Source organism: Garra rufa, chromosome 2 (assembly GCF_049309525.1).
Source record: "Garra rufa chromosome 2, GarRuf1.0, whole genome shotgun sequence".
Classification (NCBI taxonomy): Eukaryota; Metazoa; Chordata; class Actinopteri; order Cypriniformes; family Cyprinidae; genus Garra; species Garra rufa.
In genome coordinates, this window is record NC_133362.1 from 52,684,203 (window position 1) to 52,698,624 (window position 14,422).

The window sequence follows — 14,422 nt, forward strand, 5'->3', positions numbered from 1 at the left end:
AGATGCCTAATTTTCTCCCTCTGTTATAGGTATAAAAATCTTTTTTTCTCTAACACCAACACTGCTGCAAATGCCAAGGAGATGCTGATGCATGAGCTGTTGAGGTCGTCTGGAGAAGAGGAGAATCATGACCTGCACGAACCTCCTGCCAGAAAACCACGCAGGGACCAGGCAAGCAGCAGCCTGGACAGTATATTTGATGAAATAGCAGATGAGCAAGCACCAGTCTCTCTAAACAGAGCTCAAGTAGGTTCTACTGCACAATTAGAGACATACCTAGGGGAGACCACAATTTCTCGAGAAGACAAACCACTACAATACTGGGCAGTTAACAAAGTGCGGTTCCCTACTCTGGCCAAAATGGCATCCAGATACCTCTCAGCACCATGCAGTAGTGTTGACAGTGAAAGACTGTTCAGCTCAGTGTCACATATTGTGAATGAAGACAGAAACAGAATCACAGCTGATCATGCAGAGATGATTTTGTTCATCAAAAAGAACCTGCCTCTCATTCTCCCAAAAAGTACCTAAGCTAGTTCAGATCACATTGCTTACTGAAATGTTTGTTTAATTGAAACAAGGGTACTGTCACTGTGCCACATAGTTTAATTGTTGTTTCATTTAAATATGCAGTAGTTTAATTGAGACTTGCAATAGTTACATTGATGTTTTGTTTAATTGAAATATGTAAATGTTTAATTGAGACTACACAACAGTTACATTGAAATTTAGTTAAATTGAAAGCTGGAGACGCTGTCAAATATTTCATTGATATATTGTTGAGTTGACAGTTTTGACTGTACAATATGTTTTATTTATATTTTGTCAGTTGTGAAGACAGTGCCAGCATTGAGGCTTTTTGTTTACACAGAAATATATATAATTTATTTTTGATTTGAAATTGCCTACATTTATTTTTTTAATCATTATTTATTTTAGACTTGTTAAAAAAAATAAAAACAGTCTTCTTACCTGTGTTCTAAAATAATCTTCTGTCTTCTTTTCTGGGAGCCTGTAGTTACTTTTGCGGTAGAAATATCGGTATCGGTACTCGGTATCGGCAAGTACACAAATTCAAATACTCGTACTCGTATCGGTTTGGAAAAAAATGGTATCGGGCCATCCCTAGTTTATTTACAAGGTTCACATAAAAGACTTTAAAACAACACGATAAAACTAGGTAAACGCTGTTAAAAGAATACAGTTCATTTGTCCATACCCTAAAAATAGTCCAAGAATCCCAGTGTGTTGATAAGTCCAATGTGAGTGTCCACCAGTGTATATACAATCCACAGAAAGTGTAATCCAAAGTTTGCAGGTGGTGAATGGAAAGGTGAGCTCTAAAATTAGCAACTCCTCAATCCAACAGTTTGGTGACTGTCCTTTATTTGTCATGCTGCTCTCTTATACAGTTGTACTTCCTGCTTCCTGTCATGTGTCTAGTCACATGGCAGGCCAACCATCCATTTATTAAAGACACACACACACTTAAAATGTTAAGAGTAATAAAATGGCCTAAAGAACATGTAAAACATTTAAAATTCTATAATACATTTAAATGATTGTAATAAATAGAGCGGTAAAACATGTCTTTCTAAAAGCCAGCATATTATATAAATAGTGAAGAAAAGGCAAAAGCTTACAGCACCTGGTATTCCCAGACGGTCTCCCATCCAGGTACTAACCAGGGCCGACGCTGCTTAGCTTCCGAGATCAGACGAGATCGGGCGCTCTCAACGCGGTATGGCCGTAAGTGAGGGCTGCCCCAAAAAGTGGGCTATTTAAAGATCAGCCTCCGTAAAAGCCAGCATATTATATAAATAGTGAAGAAAAGGCAAAAGCTTACAGCACCTGGTATTCCCAGGCGGTCTCCCATCCAAGTACTAACCAGGCCCGACGCTGCTTAGCTTCCGAGATCAGACGAGATTTTTTTTTTTTTTTTTTTTTTTTATTATAACAAATTCTTATATACAGTACATAATTTGCAGTCATCAGTCATCTAATAACACAAACTTTAAAACAAAAAACAAAAAAACTAAGAAAAAAAAAAACAAAACAAAAAAACAAATTGAATTAAAACACAATTTTGGGATTTTCCTATAACAACAAGTTCTGATATACATGACATTTTTGCAAACATGGTAAATGCAAATTTGGTAAAAAGATCCAAACTTTAAAGCATACAAAATTCCACATACAAGGGATCTTCTTATAACAGCAAACTCTAACATATACATCATAGTTTGGAATCAACCTTCTTTTGGTAATAAAACTTTAAACCCTGTCCAAGTCCTTGTGACATAAGGATTATTTTTAACAATACTTCTATCAAATATTTCTATATTATTGCACATATTACAATAATCATATATTACTTGTAATTCCTCTGTTAATATCTGCTCATATAATGCAATTACAGAAATTTCTTTTCCCTTTTGTCTCATTATATTTCTTCTTTTCCATATTGCATATCTGGCTATAGATAACATAAAATTAATCGCATATTTATTTTTAGATTTGCCTCTAATTCCAAATAAAAGTAAATTATCCCATTCTTTTATATCTATTTGTTCATTGTATATAAAATTAGTCACCATCTTTTTTAAAATTTCAATAATACCATTCAACTTTCTGCAATTCAAAAAAATATGTAGTACACCTTCTGCTTTTTCCATACATATCTTACATCTGTCATCTTGTTCCAGCCCTATTTTATGTAAAATCATTCCTGTCATCAAACAATTGTGTCTTAATAAAAAATCAAAATTTTCTATAGTCGGGCTTTTAAAATTCATCCTTACATTTTTCCATATTTCTGAAGCATCAAAATCATCAAAGATCTTTTCCCAAAATTCTATTGCTTTTGGTTTTATGAAAGCATTATTGCGTATTAAAGTGTAGAACAATCTAACAGCACATTCATTAAAAACAATCTTATCTTCACCTACTTTTAAAAATATTTTTGTTTTCTTTTTCTCACTTTCTTCATTATTTTCATCAATAGTTTTAATCCATTTTTCTGGTAAAGCTAACTTTAATTTTGCATATTGCTCCTCAATTTGTCCTATATTTTCTATTTCCTCTCTTTCTTCCAACGAGTCGATTATTGCTTGTGTTGGTAAAAATCCAGGTATAACTTCATATAATATATCCTTAATTTGTCTAAAGCCTACTGTATACCAATTTTCATAAAAGATTTTACTATTATAGTTCTGATTTAAAAACAGAGGTTGTTTTATTAACTGTTCTCTCCCTTTAATTTCTATGTGCACATTTTTATAAAAAGCTTTCCACGTTTTCAACACTTCTTTATAAAAATCTGGTATATTTTCTATCATATTGTCTCTAAATGCCATCCATATAAAATCATCTTTTATTAGCCCACACTTATTAACAAAATAACTCATTACTCTTTTCCAAGGAATATCATCCTCATTTGTAAATTTCTTCACTGTTTTAATTCTCATACTTTTCATTCTTAGCCATGGATCTATTAATCCTAATCCTCCATCTTCTATTTTACCTATCATAGTATTGTACGCTATTTTAGCTGGTTTACCATCCCATAAAAACTTTAATATCATTGCTTTTATTCTTTTATATATTCCCATAGGAAGACTAACTACACTTAAAACGTACCACATTTTAGATAAAAGTAGGGAATTAACTACAAGCACCTTCCCCTTAAGATACAACGCTCTCTGTTTCCAAAAGTTTAGCCTTTTTTCCATTTTATTTACAACTACATCCCAATTAATTTCCTTATTTATACTTTCATTACATCCAAGTGTAATTCCTAAAATTTTTATGTTTTCTTTTTGTTCTTTAAAGTGCCAGTTTTTTGATGGAATTTCTACTTTACCAATTCTCAAGAATTCTGTTTTATCTTTATTAACTTTAGCTCCTGACCCTCTACAATATTTATCAATTATTTCCATTGCTTTGTTTACACTGTTTATATCTTTCAAAATCAAAGTAGTATCATCAGCATACTGAAAAATGTTTTGTTCAACTTCATTACACTCTATTGTTACTCCTTTTATTTTTCTCTCTCTATTTATAGCTAAACCAAGTGGTTCAGCAACCAAAGTATACAATAGCGCTGATATAGGACATCCTTGTCTTATAGATCTGGATATTCTAACAAATTCTGTTAAAAACCCATTTATTTTAACACAACTATAAATATCAGTGTAAAGGCATTTAATCCATTTTATAAAATTATTTCCAAAACCAAATTTTTTAAGCAATTCAAAAATATATTTATGTTCTACACGATCAAAAGCCTTTTCCAAATCAATACTAACAAGGAAACCTTCATCATTCTTCTCTCTTTTGTACCATATTAAATCTCTTATGTTCATTACCGTATCTGCTATATCTCTTCCTATAATTCCGTAAGCTTGATTGGTTTTTACTATTTGTGGAATAACTTTTTTAAGTCTGTTAGACATAATTTTTGCTAATATTTTATAATCTGTATTTAGCATACTCAATGGTCTATAATTCCTCAGATCATCTCTATTCCCTTTCTTTTTATAAATTATTTTAATCATCCCTTTTTTCATACTTTCACTTAATTGTCCATTTTGAAAGATGTTAAAAAATAAATCTTTCAGAATTGGTATTAGAACATTCTTAAAAATTTTATAAAATTCTGATGATAGACCATCAAGCCCAGGGCTTTTCCCATTACTTAGCTGCATTATAGCTTCATCTATTTCTTCTTCTGTTATCTCATTATCACACATTTTTTTATCTTCCTCTTTTACTTTAGCTTTAATTTGACTTAACAAGAACTTTTCATCTATTTCATTAACCCCTTCTGCCCTAAATAAAACTCCATAAAAATCCTGTACCGCCTTTAAAATCCCTTCCTTATCTTTTATATTTTTATCTTCCACTAAAACATTCTTTATCAGATCAGCCTTTTGTCTGTTTTTTTCTAGTTCAAAGAAAAACTTTGTACTTCTTTCTCCTTCTACAGTATTCCTTATTTTACTTCTTATTTTTGCACCCATACATTTGTCGTCCTCCATTTTTTTAAATTTCTCTTCTAACTCTACTATTTTCTTGATTTCCATATTTCCTTCCTCTACTTTTTCCATTTCCTTTTCCCAATCTTTATTTAACTGCATTTCTTTAAAGCTTTTAGCTTTCCGTATTTTCTTTGAACATGCTATAGAAAATCTTTTAATATCAGATTTTAAATTATCCCACCACACACATAATGCTTCGGTATAAAACAGATCTTATATACTATTTATAATTAGGTTTTCTATCTCCATTTTATAAAAATTATTTTTGAAAAGTTCTGTGTTAATAACCCATACACCAGACCCTCTTTCTACTTCACTAAAATCTATGTTTACATATAAAAAGTCATGATCACTTCCACTATAAATTTTGTAAAAAACTTTAAAAATAGCTTTCTCAAAATTTTTATCACATAAAACAAAATCTATTCTACTTTGTTTTAAGCTATTATTTACCCATTGTCTTCTTGAATATTCTCTTTTACCTTTATTTCTATCTCTCCATACATCAACCAATTCACATTTATCCATTATTGTTTTTAGTTCCATTCTTCCTATATCAGCCCTATATACCATATGATCATCAATATCTATCCTTTCTAAAACTGTATTGAAATCACCTATAACAATAACATTTTTCCATAAATTCATTAAAACACTCAGCTTTTAAAAAAATAAGGCTCTTTCTCCATTTTCATTTGGAGCATGTATATTACAGATTGTTATTTCTTCTCCCTTCTCTATAATTTTCACAGTTAAAATTCTTCCTTTGTTATCTTTAAATAAAACATCAGCTGATTCTACTGCTCCTCTTCTAATAAGTATTGCCAAACCTTTTCTCATATTTATATCATTGCTGCACCATATTTCTCCATCCCAACACTTTTTTAAATCATTCTGTATTGTTTCACTCCATCTAGTCTCTTGCATACATATAATATCAGCTTTCTTTGTTAAAGATATTATATTTTCAAACTTGCATTTAGATGACAACCCTCTAACATTGATTGAGACTAAACATAAATCACTCATAAAAAGAAAAACAAAAACAAGATCAACCACAAACTTAAAACAGGTCATCATCTAAATTATATTTATATTCAAATTACTTATTTACATTTGTTTTCCCTAATAACTCTTTTCTTTCTTCTCTTCTTAACTTTTGTTTCTTTAATACTTTTGTAATGTCAAGTTGTCCCACATTTGTCTTTTTACGCGTTTTATTCATAATGTCCAGTATTCTATTGTCTAATTTAAAAGTCATTGGATTACTATCTTCCTCTCTCACCTCTTCTTTGTCCCATCCAGCCATAGCTCCACTTGTTGTTGCACATTCCTTAAGTTCCACTTGTCTATCATTCGTATCTGTGTGTTGTCTATCAGTCTCCTTTACATGCTCCCCGCTTTCTCCAGCATCCCTGTCCTCTTCTTTGTCCCATCCAGCCATAGCTCCACTTGTTGTTGCACATTCCTTAAGTTCCATTTGTCCATCATTCATATCTGTGTGTTGTCTATCAGCCTCCTTCACATACTCCCTGCTTTCTCCAGCATCCCTGTCCTTTTCAATTTCACACATTTCCCCTGCTTGAGCCACTACATCCTCAGTACCTTCGTTTGTCTCCTGTGTTTGATCCTTTCGTCTCTCGTTTCTTGTCTCCTCTGTGTATTCCTGTATGTCTGTTTCCATTTCTATATTGTCCTCCTCCTCTGATTCACACATGCATCTCATCCATGTCTTTCCACAGCCTTGGCACCGCGGAGCTTGACAGTCCCGCGCAAAATGCCCCTGTTCAAGACATTCCCTGCATTTGTATTGTGGACAGTCCTTTTTTTCATGACCTGCACTTGCACACAATCTGCAGGTTTTTAGTTGATCATCATGGATCACTCTAAAATATCTCGGTCCCTCTTCAGTAATGATTCTCAGATTGTTCGGTAGAGTTTCAACGTTCTGGGGGAATTTCACTCTTAGAAATCTAGTCCCATCCGCTACTGTCGTTCCCTGGTAATATCTCCTTCTAACAGGGAGGATCGGATTTACTCCCCAGTCCACCAATTTTTGCAGTATTTCTTCATCTTTTATATAATTTGGTAAGTTCAGAAAAGATACAATTTTCTCTGTTTTACATAATTTTTTGATTTCACAAAACTGTTCATCTACAAATATTCCTTCCTTTAACTTGTCATAATCCGTTTCTTTTTCCATAGTTAATTCAAATTCAAAGTTACTTTTTTTCCTCAGTCCATGTAGCTTTCCAATTCCAGTTTTTTCTTCCACAGCCTTTATTATATTCATCACTGTTATCTTCTCCGGATTCTTTACAGTCATTGTTAATGTAGCTTCTTTTTTATATTCTCTTTGGTATTTAGATCTTTCTTTCATCTTTTGAATTACATCTTTTGTTTGAGTTGATTCCCTCCTTTCTATCATTTGGTCTCCACATGATTTACCTTGGCCTTGTTGTGTCTCCTTTGTCTCTCCCTGCTGTGTATTCATTCCATTCTTTTTCTTCTTAGAAACAATTGTTGCCCATGTTTCACCCTTCTCTTCTTCGTTGTTTGATTTATAGATCCTTTCAGTAGTTTCTTTGTCCACAGCGTCTTCGTTTGTAGAATGATCCATTGTATCGTCCATGTTAGCAATCCAGTTCAAAACCAAAAAGCTGTCCAAAAAAAGGAAACCCCAGACAGTAAAAACTGTCTGGGGTTAAAGTAAAAAAAAAAAAAAAAAAAAAAATACTAACTAAAAAAATAAACTTCAAAATAAATCAAAAACAAAATATATACAAAAATATAAATACAACTAAGGGAGAGCCTTTCTCTCCCAACTGCTGCTTAATCACTTCCTGTTAGCAAGTGCGCCCTCAGGTGGCGGTATCAGTGCGGTATGGCCGTAAGCGAGGGCTGTTCCAAAACGTGGAAGATTGGTTTAAATAGATTTGGTTTATTTACAAGGTTCACATAAAAGACTTTAAAACAACACGATAAAACTAGGTCAACTCTGTTAAAAGAATACAGTTCATTTGTCCATACCCTAAAAACAGGTAAACTCTGTTAAAAGAATACAGTTCATTTGTCCATACCCTAAAAACAGTCCAAGAATCCCAGTGTGTTGATAAGTCCAATGTGAGTGTCCACCAGTGTATATACAATCCACAGAAAGTGTAATCCAAAGTTTGCAGGTGGTGAATGGAAAGTTGAGCTCTAAAATTAGCAACTCCTCAATCCAACAGTTTGGTGACTGTCCTTTGTTTGTCATGCTGCTCTCTTATACAGTTGTACTTCTTGCTTCCTGTCATGTGTCTAGTCACATGACAGGCCAACCATCCATTTATTAAAGACACATACACTTAAAATGTTAAGAGTAATAAAATGGCCTAAAAAACATGTAAAACACTTAAAACTCTATAATACATCTAAATGATTGTAATAAATAGAGCGGTAAAACACGTCTGTCTAAAAGCCAGCATATTATATAAATAGTGAAGAAAAGGCAAAAGCTTACAGCACCTGGTATTCCCAGGCGGTCTCCCATCCAAGTACTAACCAGGCCCGACGCTGCTTAGCTTCCGAGATCAGACGAGATCGGGCGCTCTTTTTTTTTTTTTTTAATTAAGAAATTTCAAATATTAAAATACAATAAAATTAAAAGTTTTCCATAAACAAAACATGTTCATATTACATTCTCTATCTATACATTCAGAATTTCAGAAATCTCTTTCAAATTCTGGCAGTTTCCACATCAAATCTTTTAAGACAGAACAAACGTGTGGAGTAAAAACATGATAAAAATCATCTAAATTATTTTCACACTTAAAATGCACATACAGTCTTTCCATGTACACGTCAGTTTTCCTTTTAAACACATTCCAGACATCCAACACAATTTTTTCTTTTTTAGCCACAGTTCTTCTTTCCCATATTGCACTTTTCATCAACATTACCCACAGATTTATAAACTTTTTGTTTTTACACTTCTTTTCCCACCCCAACATCACCACTCTGTTCCAGCCAATTACATTTTCATCCCATTCCACAGTCAAATCCCTAATTACACATTTACATTTGTTTAAAAAGGCCTCCAATTCTTTACAATATAAAAACATATGTAAAATCCCCTCCTCTTTCTCCTGGCACACTTTACACATTGCGTTTTGTTCCATCCCTATTTTCTTTAAAATAACCTCAGTAAAAACCACTTTATGTATTATAAAATATTCTAAACATTCCAATTTTGTCTCCACACATCTTCCTCTCATGTTTCTCCATATAAAATCTTCTTTTAAATCTTTGAATTTTTGCACCCAATACTTATTTACAATTGGTTCTTTAAAAACACTATCCCTAAAACCACAATAAAACATTTTTACAGTACATTCTTTAAAATCAAACAATTTCTCCCCCAATTTCACATAGATCTTCTCTGTTTGCACTTCTTCCATACTTTCAATCCTTTTAATCCACTCTTTTGGTATTGCATTTTTTATGGTTTCATAATTGTTTGTAATTTCTTTTTTACTATATTCTTCTTTTGCCATTTCCATTGTGTCCTCAATGTATTGTGTTGGTAAAAAACCCTCTTTGAACTCATATAAAATATCTCTCAACCTGGTTATCCCCACTCCCATCCATTTCTTAAAAAATATTTCTTTCTCTTGTTTTAAAATGTTGTTATTTAAGAACAGAGGTTGATTTAAAATGTTTTCTCTCCCGTGTGGATTGTACTCAATGTTTGCTAAAAACTTCCCCCAGGCACTAAAAATTTCTCTGTAAAACTCTGGTAAACCTTCTGTCATCCAAATTTTTGTTTTCATCCATAAAATTCCATCCCCCATGTTAAAATCACCACATTTGTTTAAAAAGTATTTCATTGTTTTCTTCCACTCACTTTTGTTCTCCTCTTGCGGGTATTTTTTTCACTATTTTCACCCTTAAAGCATTTTTTCTCTGTTCTACATCCATCAGTCCATAAAATTCCAATCCATTTAATAAAATTCTCCCCAAAACCAAAAGTCTTTAAAATCTCAAATAAATATCTGTGCTCGACCCTATCAAAAGCTTTCTCGAAATCTAAACTGATTACATATCCTTCTTCTTTTTTTTCTTTCATATACCATATTTTATCTCGTATACTCATTGTAATATCCGCAATATCCCTGCCTTTAACCCCATATGCTTGATTTGTATTAATTATACTTGGCATTACTTCTTTTAACCTATTTGCTAAAACCTTTGCTAAAATTTTAAGATCTGTATTCAACATAGTAATGGGCCTATAGTTTCTTAAATCAGCCTTTTCTCCTTTTCTTTTGTATACAAGCTTCATTAACCCCATTCTTGTTCTTTCATTAATTTCTTCCTTTTCAAAAATTTCTTTAAAAACCTCATTTAAAATCTCTAATAAAACGTCTTTAAAACATACATAAAATTCAGTTCCCAAACCATCTATTCCAGGACTTTTCTTTTTATTCAGTTGACTTATTGCTCTTTCAATTTCTTCTTCTCTAATTTCTTGGTCACACTCTTTTTTATCTTCCTCACTTACTTTTGCTTTTATTTGATTCAACAGTTTCTTTTTTTCCTGCTCTTCCACACCTCTTGCACTAAACAAATCCTCATAAAAATCTTTTATTTCTTCTAAAATCCTTTCATTCCCTTTGACAATTTCCCCATTTTTTCCTCTTATTTCTTTTATCATTTCTGCTTTCCTTCTCCTTTTTTCAAGATCAAAAAAGAACTTTGTACATTTTTCTCCCTGCACCACATATTTTGCCTTGCTTCTTAATTTCTCATATTCTTTTTCTTCTATTACTTTCAATTCTCCCTGTATTTCCTTTATCTTTTGTATGTCCTTATTTTCTTTGTTCAATTCCATTTCTAAACTTTCTTGCATTTCCCTTTTGTTGTTTCTTTTGCATTTCTGTATTAACTTACAATATTTAATTGAAAACTTTTTGATTAAAAACTTTGTATTCTCCCACCATATTCTCTTATCCTCTTCATACATTCTGTTTTCCTTTTCCTTTTCTATCATTTCTTTAACCTTAAAAACATAGTCTTTATTCTTTAAAATTTGTGTATTTAAAATCCAAACTCCAGTCCCTCTTTGCATGTTACTCCAATCCAAATTGAAAGTTAAAAACTTGTGATCACTAAAGCTTGTCTCCTTATACTTAATATTTTCTATAAAATTGTCTACATTTCTTGTACATAAAACAAAGTCAATTCTCGTTTGGCATACAAATCTCCCCACTATTTGTCTTCTTGAAAATTCTTTTATCTTTTCATTTCTTTCTCTCCACACTTCTATTATATTATTTTCTTCCATTAACGCTTTCAATTCTTTTCTCCCCGTATCAGTTTTATAAACCATTCCTTCAGCCATATCCTGCTTACTAAAAACTGTATTAAAATCACCCATCATAATAATTTCCCTATAGTTCTTCACAAGCCGCCTTAAAACCATAAAAAATTCTTTCTTTTCATTTTGTTCATTTGGTGCATGGACATTAACTATAATTACTTTCTTTTCCTCATACTCCATTTCTACAGCCATACATTTACCTTCATCATCTTTATATACAGTTTTACACTTTGCCCCACTGTTTTCTTTTATTACAGTTTTTTACAGACGCTAGGACACATTTCTCAATACTTAGGTCACTTTTGCAAAACTCTACACACAATTCTCCTAACTGACTTTCAGCTTGGCAAAGCAGTTCATTTCACATTCAAAATGCACTACAACTACCAAAACACTTTATTCAGGTCTCAAATAAACTTATTCTTCCAGAACACTAGCAAAGGTTGACAGCCGACAAACACACTTTGTCACCCACAAAACAATGACCTAAAAAACACTAACAACATGTAGCATTACACAGTGTTTTTTTGTGTAAAACAAGGAAACATCTGTTTATAATTGCAATATATATTGTTTATAACTGCAATATATGTTACTGGAATGAATCAGACATGATGCAGAATTCGTCAATATTTTATGTTGTTTATTTATTTTTTAATTTTAATTATTTAATTTTTAATTTTACAGTTTTTTACAGACGCTAGGACTCATTTCTCAATACTTAGGTCACTTTTGCAAAACTCTTCACACAATTCTCCTAACCGACTTTCAGCTTGGCAAAGCAGTTCATTTCACATTCAAAATGCACTACAACTACCAAAACACTTTATTCAGGTCTCAAATAAACTCATTCTTCCAGAACACTAGCAAAGGTTGACAGAAGACAAACACACTTTGTCACCCACAAAACAATGAGCTAAAAAACACTAACAACATGTAGCATTACACACTGTTTTCTTGTGTAAAACAAGGACACATCTCTGTTTATAATTGCAATATATATTGTTTATAACTGCAATATATGTTACTGGAATGAATCAGACATGATGCAGAATTCGTCAATATTTTATGTTGTTGACTCATTTTTATTTTTTTGCACTAAGTAATTCCAAAATACAAGAATTTGTATACACACCATCCACTGTTACAGATACAATAGTAATGCTAATCTACTTGCATTTTTAGATTTGAAATATGTTTCAATAAAATATTGCTGTTGAATTTTGCTGTCTTATTCAGTTTTGCATTATGTTACAGTTTTTTCCAATTGCTAACACACAATTTTTCAAACTAGTCTGGTTTTATCAAAATACTTAACACAATTCACAAAACCACACACCCAAACGGCAAAATACCTCATATATCCTGTAAAATGAAGCACTGCAACCAAAACTACACATAGCATTATCAAAATCAAACTTTTGCATGAAATGGCACACACTTCATTCATATTACCAGATTTTTGCCTAACCAACTACACACTCTTGGGCATAATGAAAAGCACCCCCATCTTTAGTATGCTTTGCCATAATACTAAAATATGTATCAGATTGCTCACATGCACAGAAATATGCAGATACACACACATCCTGTTGCAACATTTTTTTTTTTTTCACTACAGTAAACAAGTCAGTGCAACATATGCACAGCAGATATATTGTAAGGAGTGAAATTATCTCCTCATGGCTGTAAGGAGTGAAATTATCTGCTCATGGAATTAAAATACTGTACAAACAGATGGCATGCAACAAAACAATAAACCTAAGGGATCTTCAAAGAAGACCAAACAACCCCACCATGCTACTTTGAATTCCCCACCTCTCACTCTCACACCCACACCTTTCTCCCTAAAAGCTTTTGCTTACAGTTTTTCTCAATTGCTTAAACACATTTCTTGAAATTATGCCTCTTATTTGCGAAACTCTAAACACAAATCCACAACTCCTAACTCATTTCCCCAAACTTCCTATATTGAGGTCAAAATGAAGCTCTCCACTCAAAACTATTCAATCTTGCTGAAAAACCAAACTTTGCTTTCAGACATGACACACAAATCCTCAAAAACAAACACACTACAACACAGTTTTACACACTGATGAGATAAATTCAAAACAATACTACAAAAACAATACAAATAAAAAACTTTTCACATGATGAACACAACAAATCTATTCCTTTGCAAGTGTTTTATTCCTTAATTTAATGTACTGTAGAGTACAGTACAAAACAGCAAAAAACAACAAAATAATTATTCTGCCCAGCATCCTGTCTTTGGTCTGGGACAGGCCAAAGAACCTCTTCAGCATCACAGGCTAAATTAGCCCTGGCCAGGCAGCAGGAGTAAAATCCTCTTGCATGCCTGATCCAACCCTGGCACTCATTAACTAAAATATATGAGACTGCTTGTCTTCTTGCCCTTGCTCTTCCTCTGTCTCTTCCATGTTGTTGTCATCATCGTCCTCCTTCTCCTCTTCCTCTTTCACCTCCTACTCTTCCTCTTCAAAATGACACATTTCTGTACAGTATGTGGGATATTGATTGAAAAAGACTGGATAGGATTCACAGTTACACTTGTACTAGTGGTCTGACAAAAAATAAAAAAATAAAATAAAAGCACACAACGTCATTGTGAAACAGAAAAAAAAATATATATATATATATGGGCACAAAGGTGAAAATAAAAATAAGAAAGTCCACTGTCAGAATTTGTAACTCCTGAGCTGTTTCAGAGAACTGCTTTATCATTGGTTGATCTATATTATCTTCATTAGTGAAAGTCAAGATTCACTTGAATAATTCATGGCAAATTTACAAAAAGTCTAATAGAAATGTGTAGAATATATGATTGACAGTTTAGGACAACTAGATCAAAAATTTTGCATTTAGGTAATTATTTATACGATGAGCTAATGACTTGATGTTTTGAGGGGTAAGACTATTGCACAGAGAACTACAGTATATAATACATTTTGAGCAACATGACAATAGCAACTGATAATGTAGGAAACTGCAGACAAATGTA

The 14,422-nt window shown here is 32.4% G+C and overlaps 1 protein-coding gene and 1 non-coding gene across 3 annotated transcripts in view; one reads left to right on the forward strand and one right to left on the reverse strand.

Annotated features, from left to right (window-relative positions):
* LOC141325593 (uncharacterized) overlaps positions 1–14,422 on the forward strand; it is a 98,435-nt gene that overhangs the window by 51,159 nt on the left and 32,854 nt on the right. The gene's annotated exons all lie outside the window — the stretch shown is intronic.
* On the reverse strand, positions 1,637–1,755 carry LOC141326864 (5S ribosomal RNA). Its single transcript, XR_012354210.1, has one exon. It is a non-coding gene; the product is annotated as a 5S ribosomal RNA (ribosomal RNA).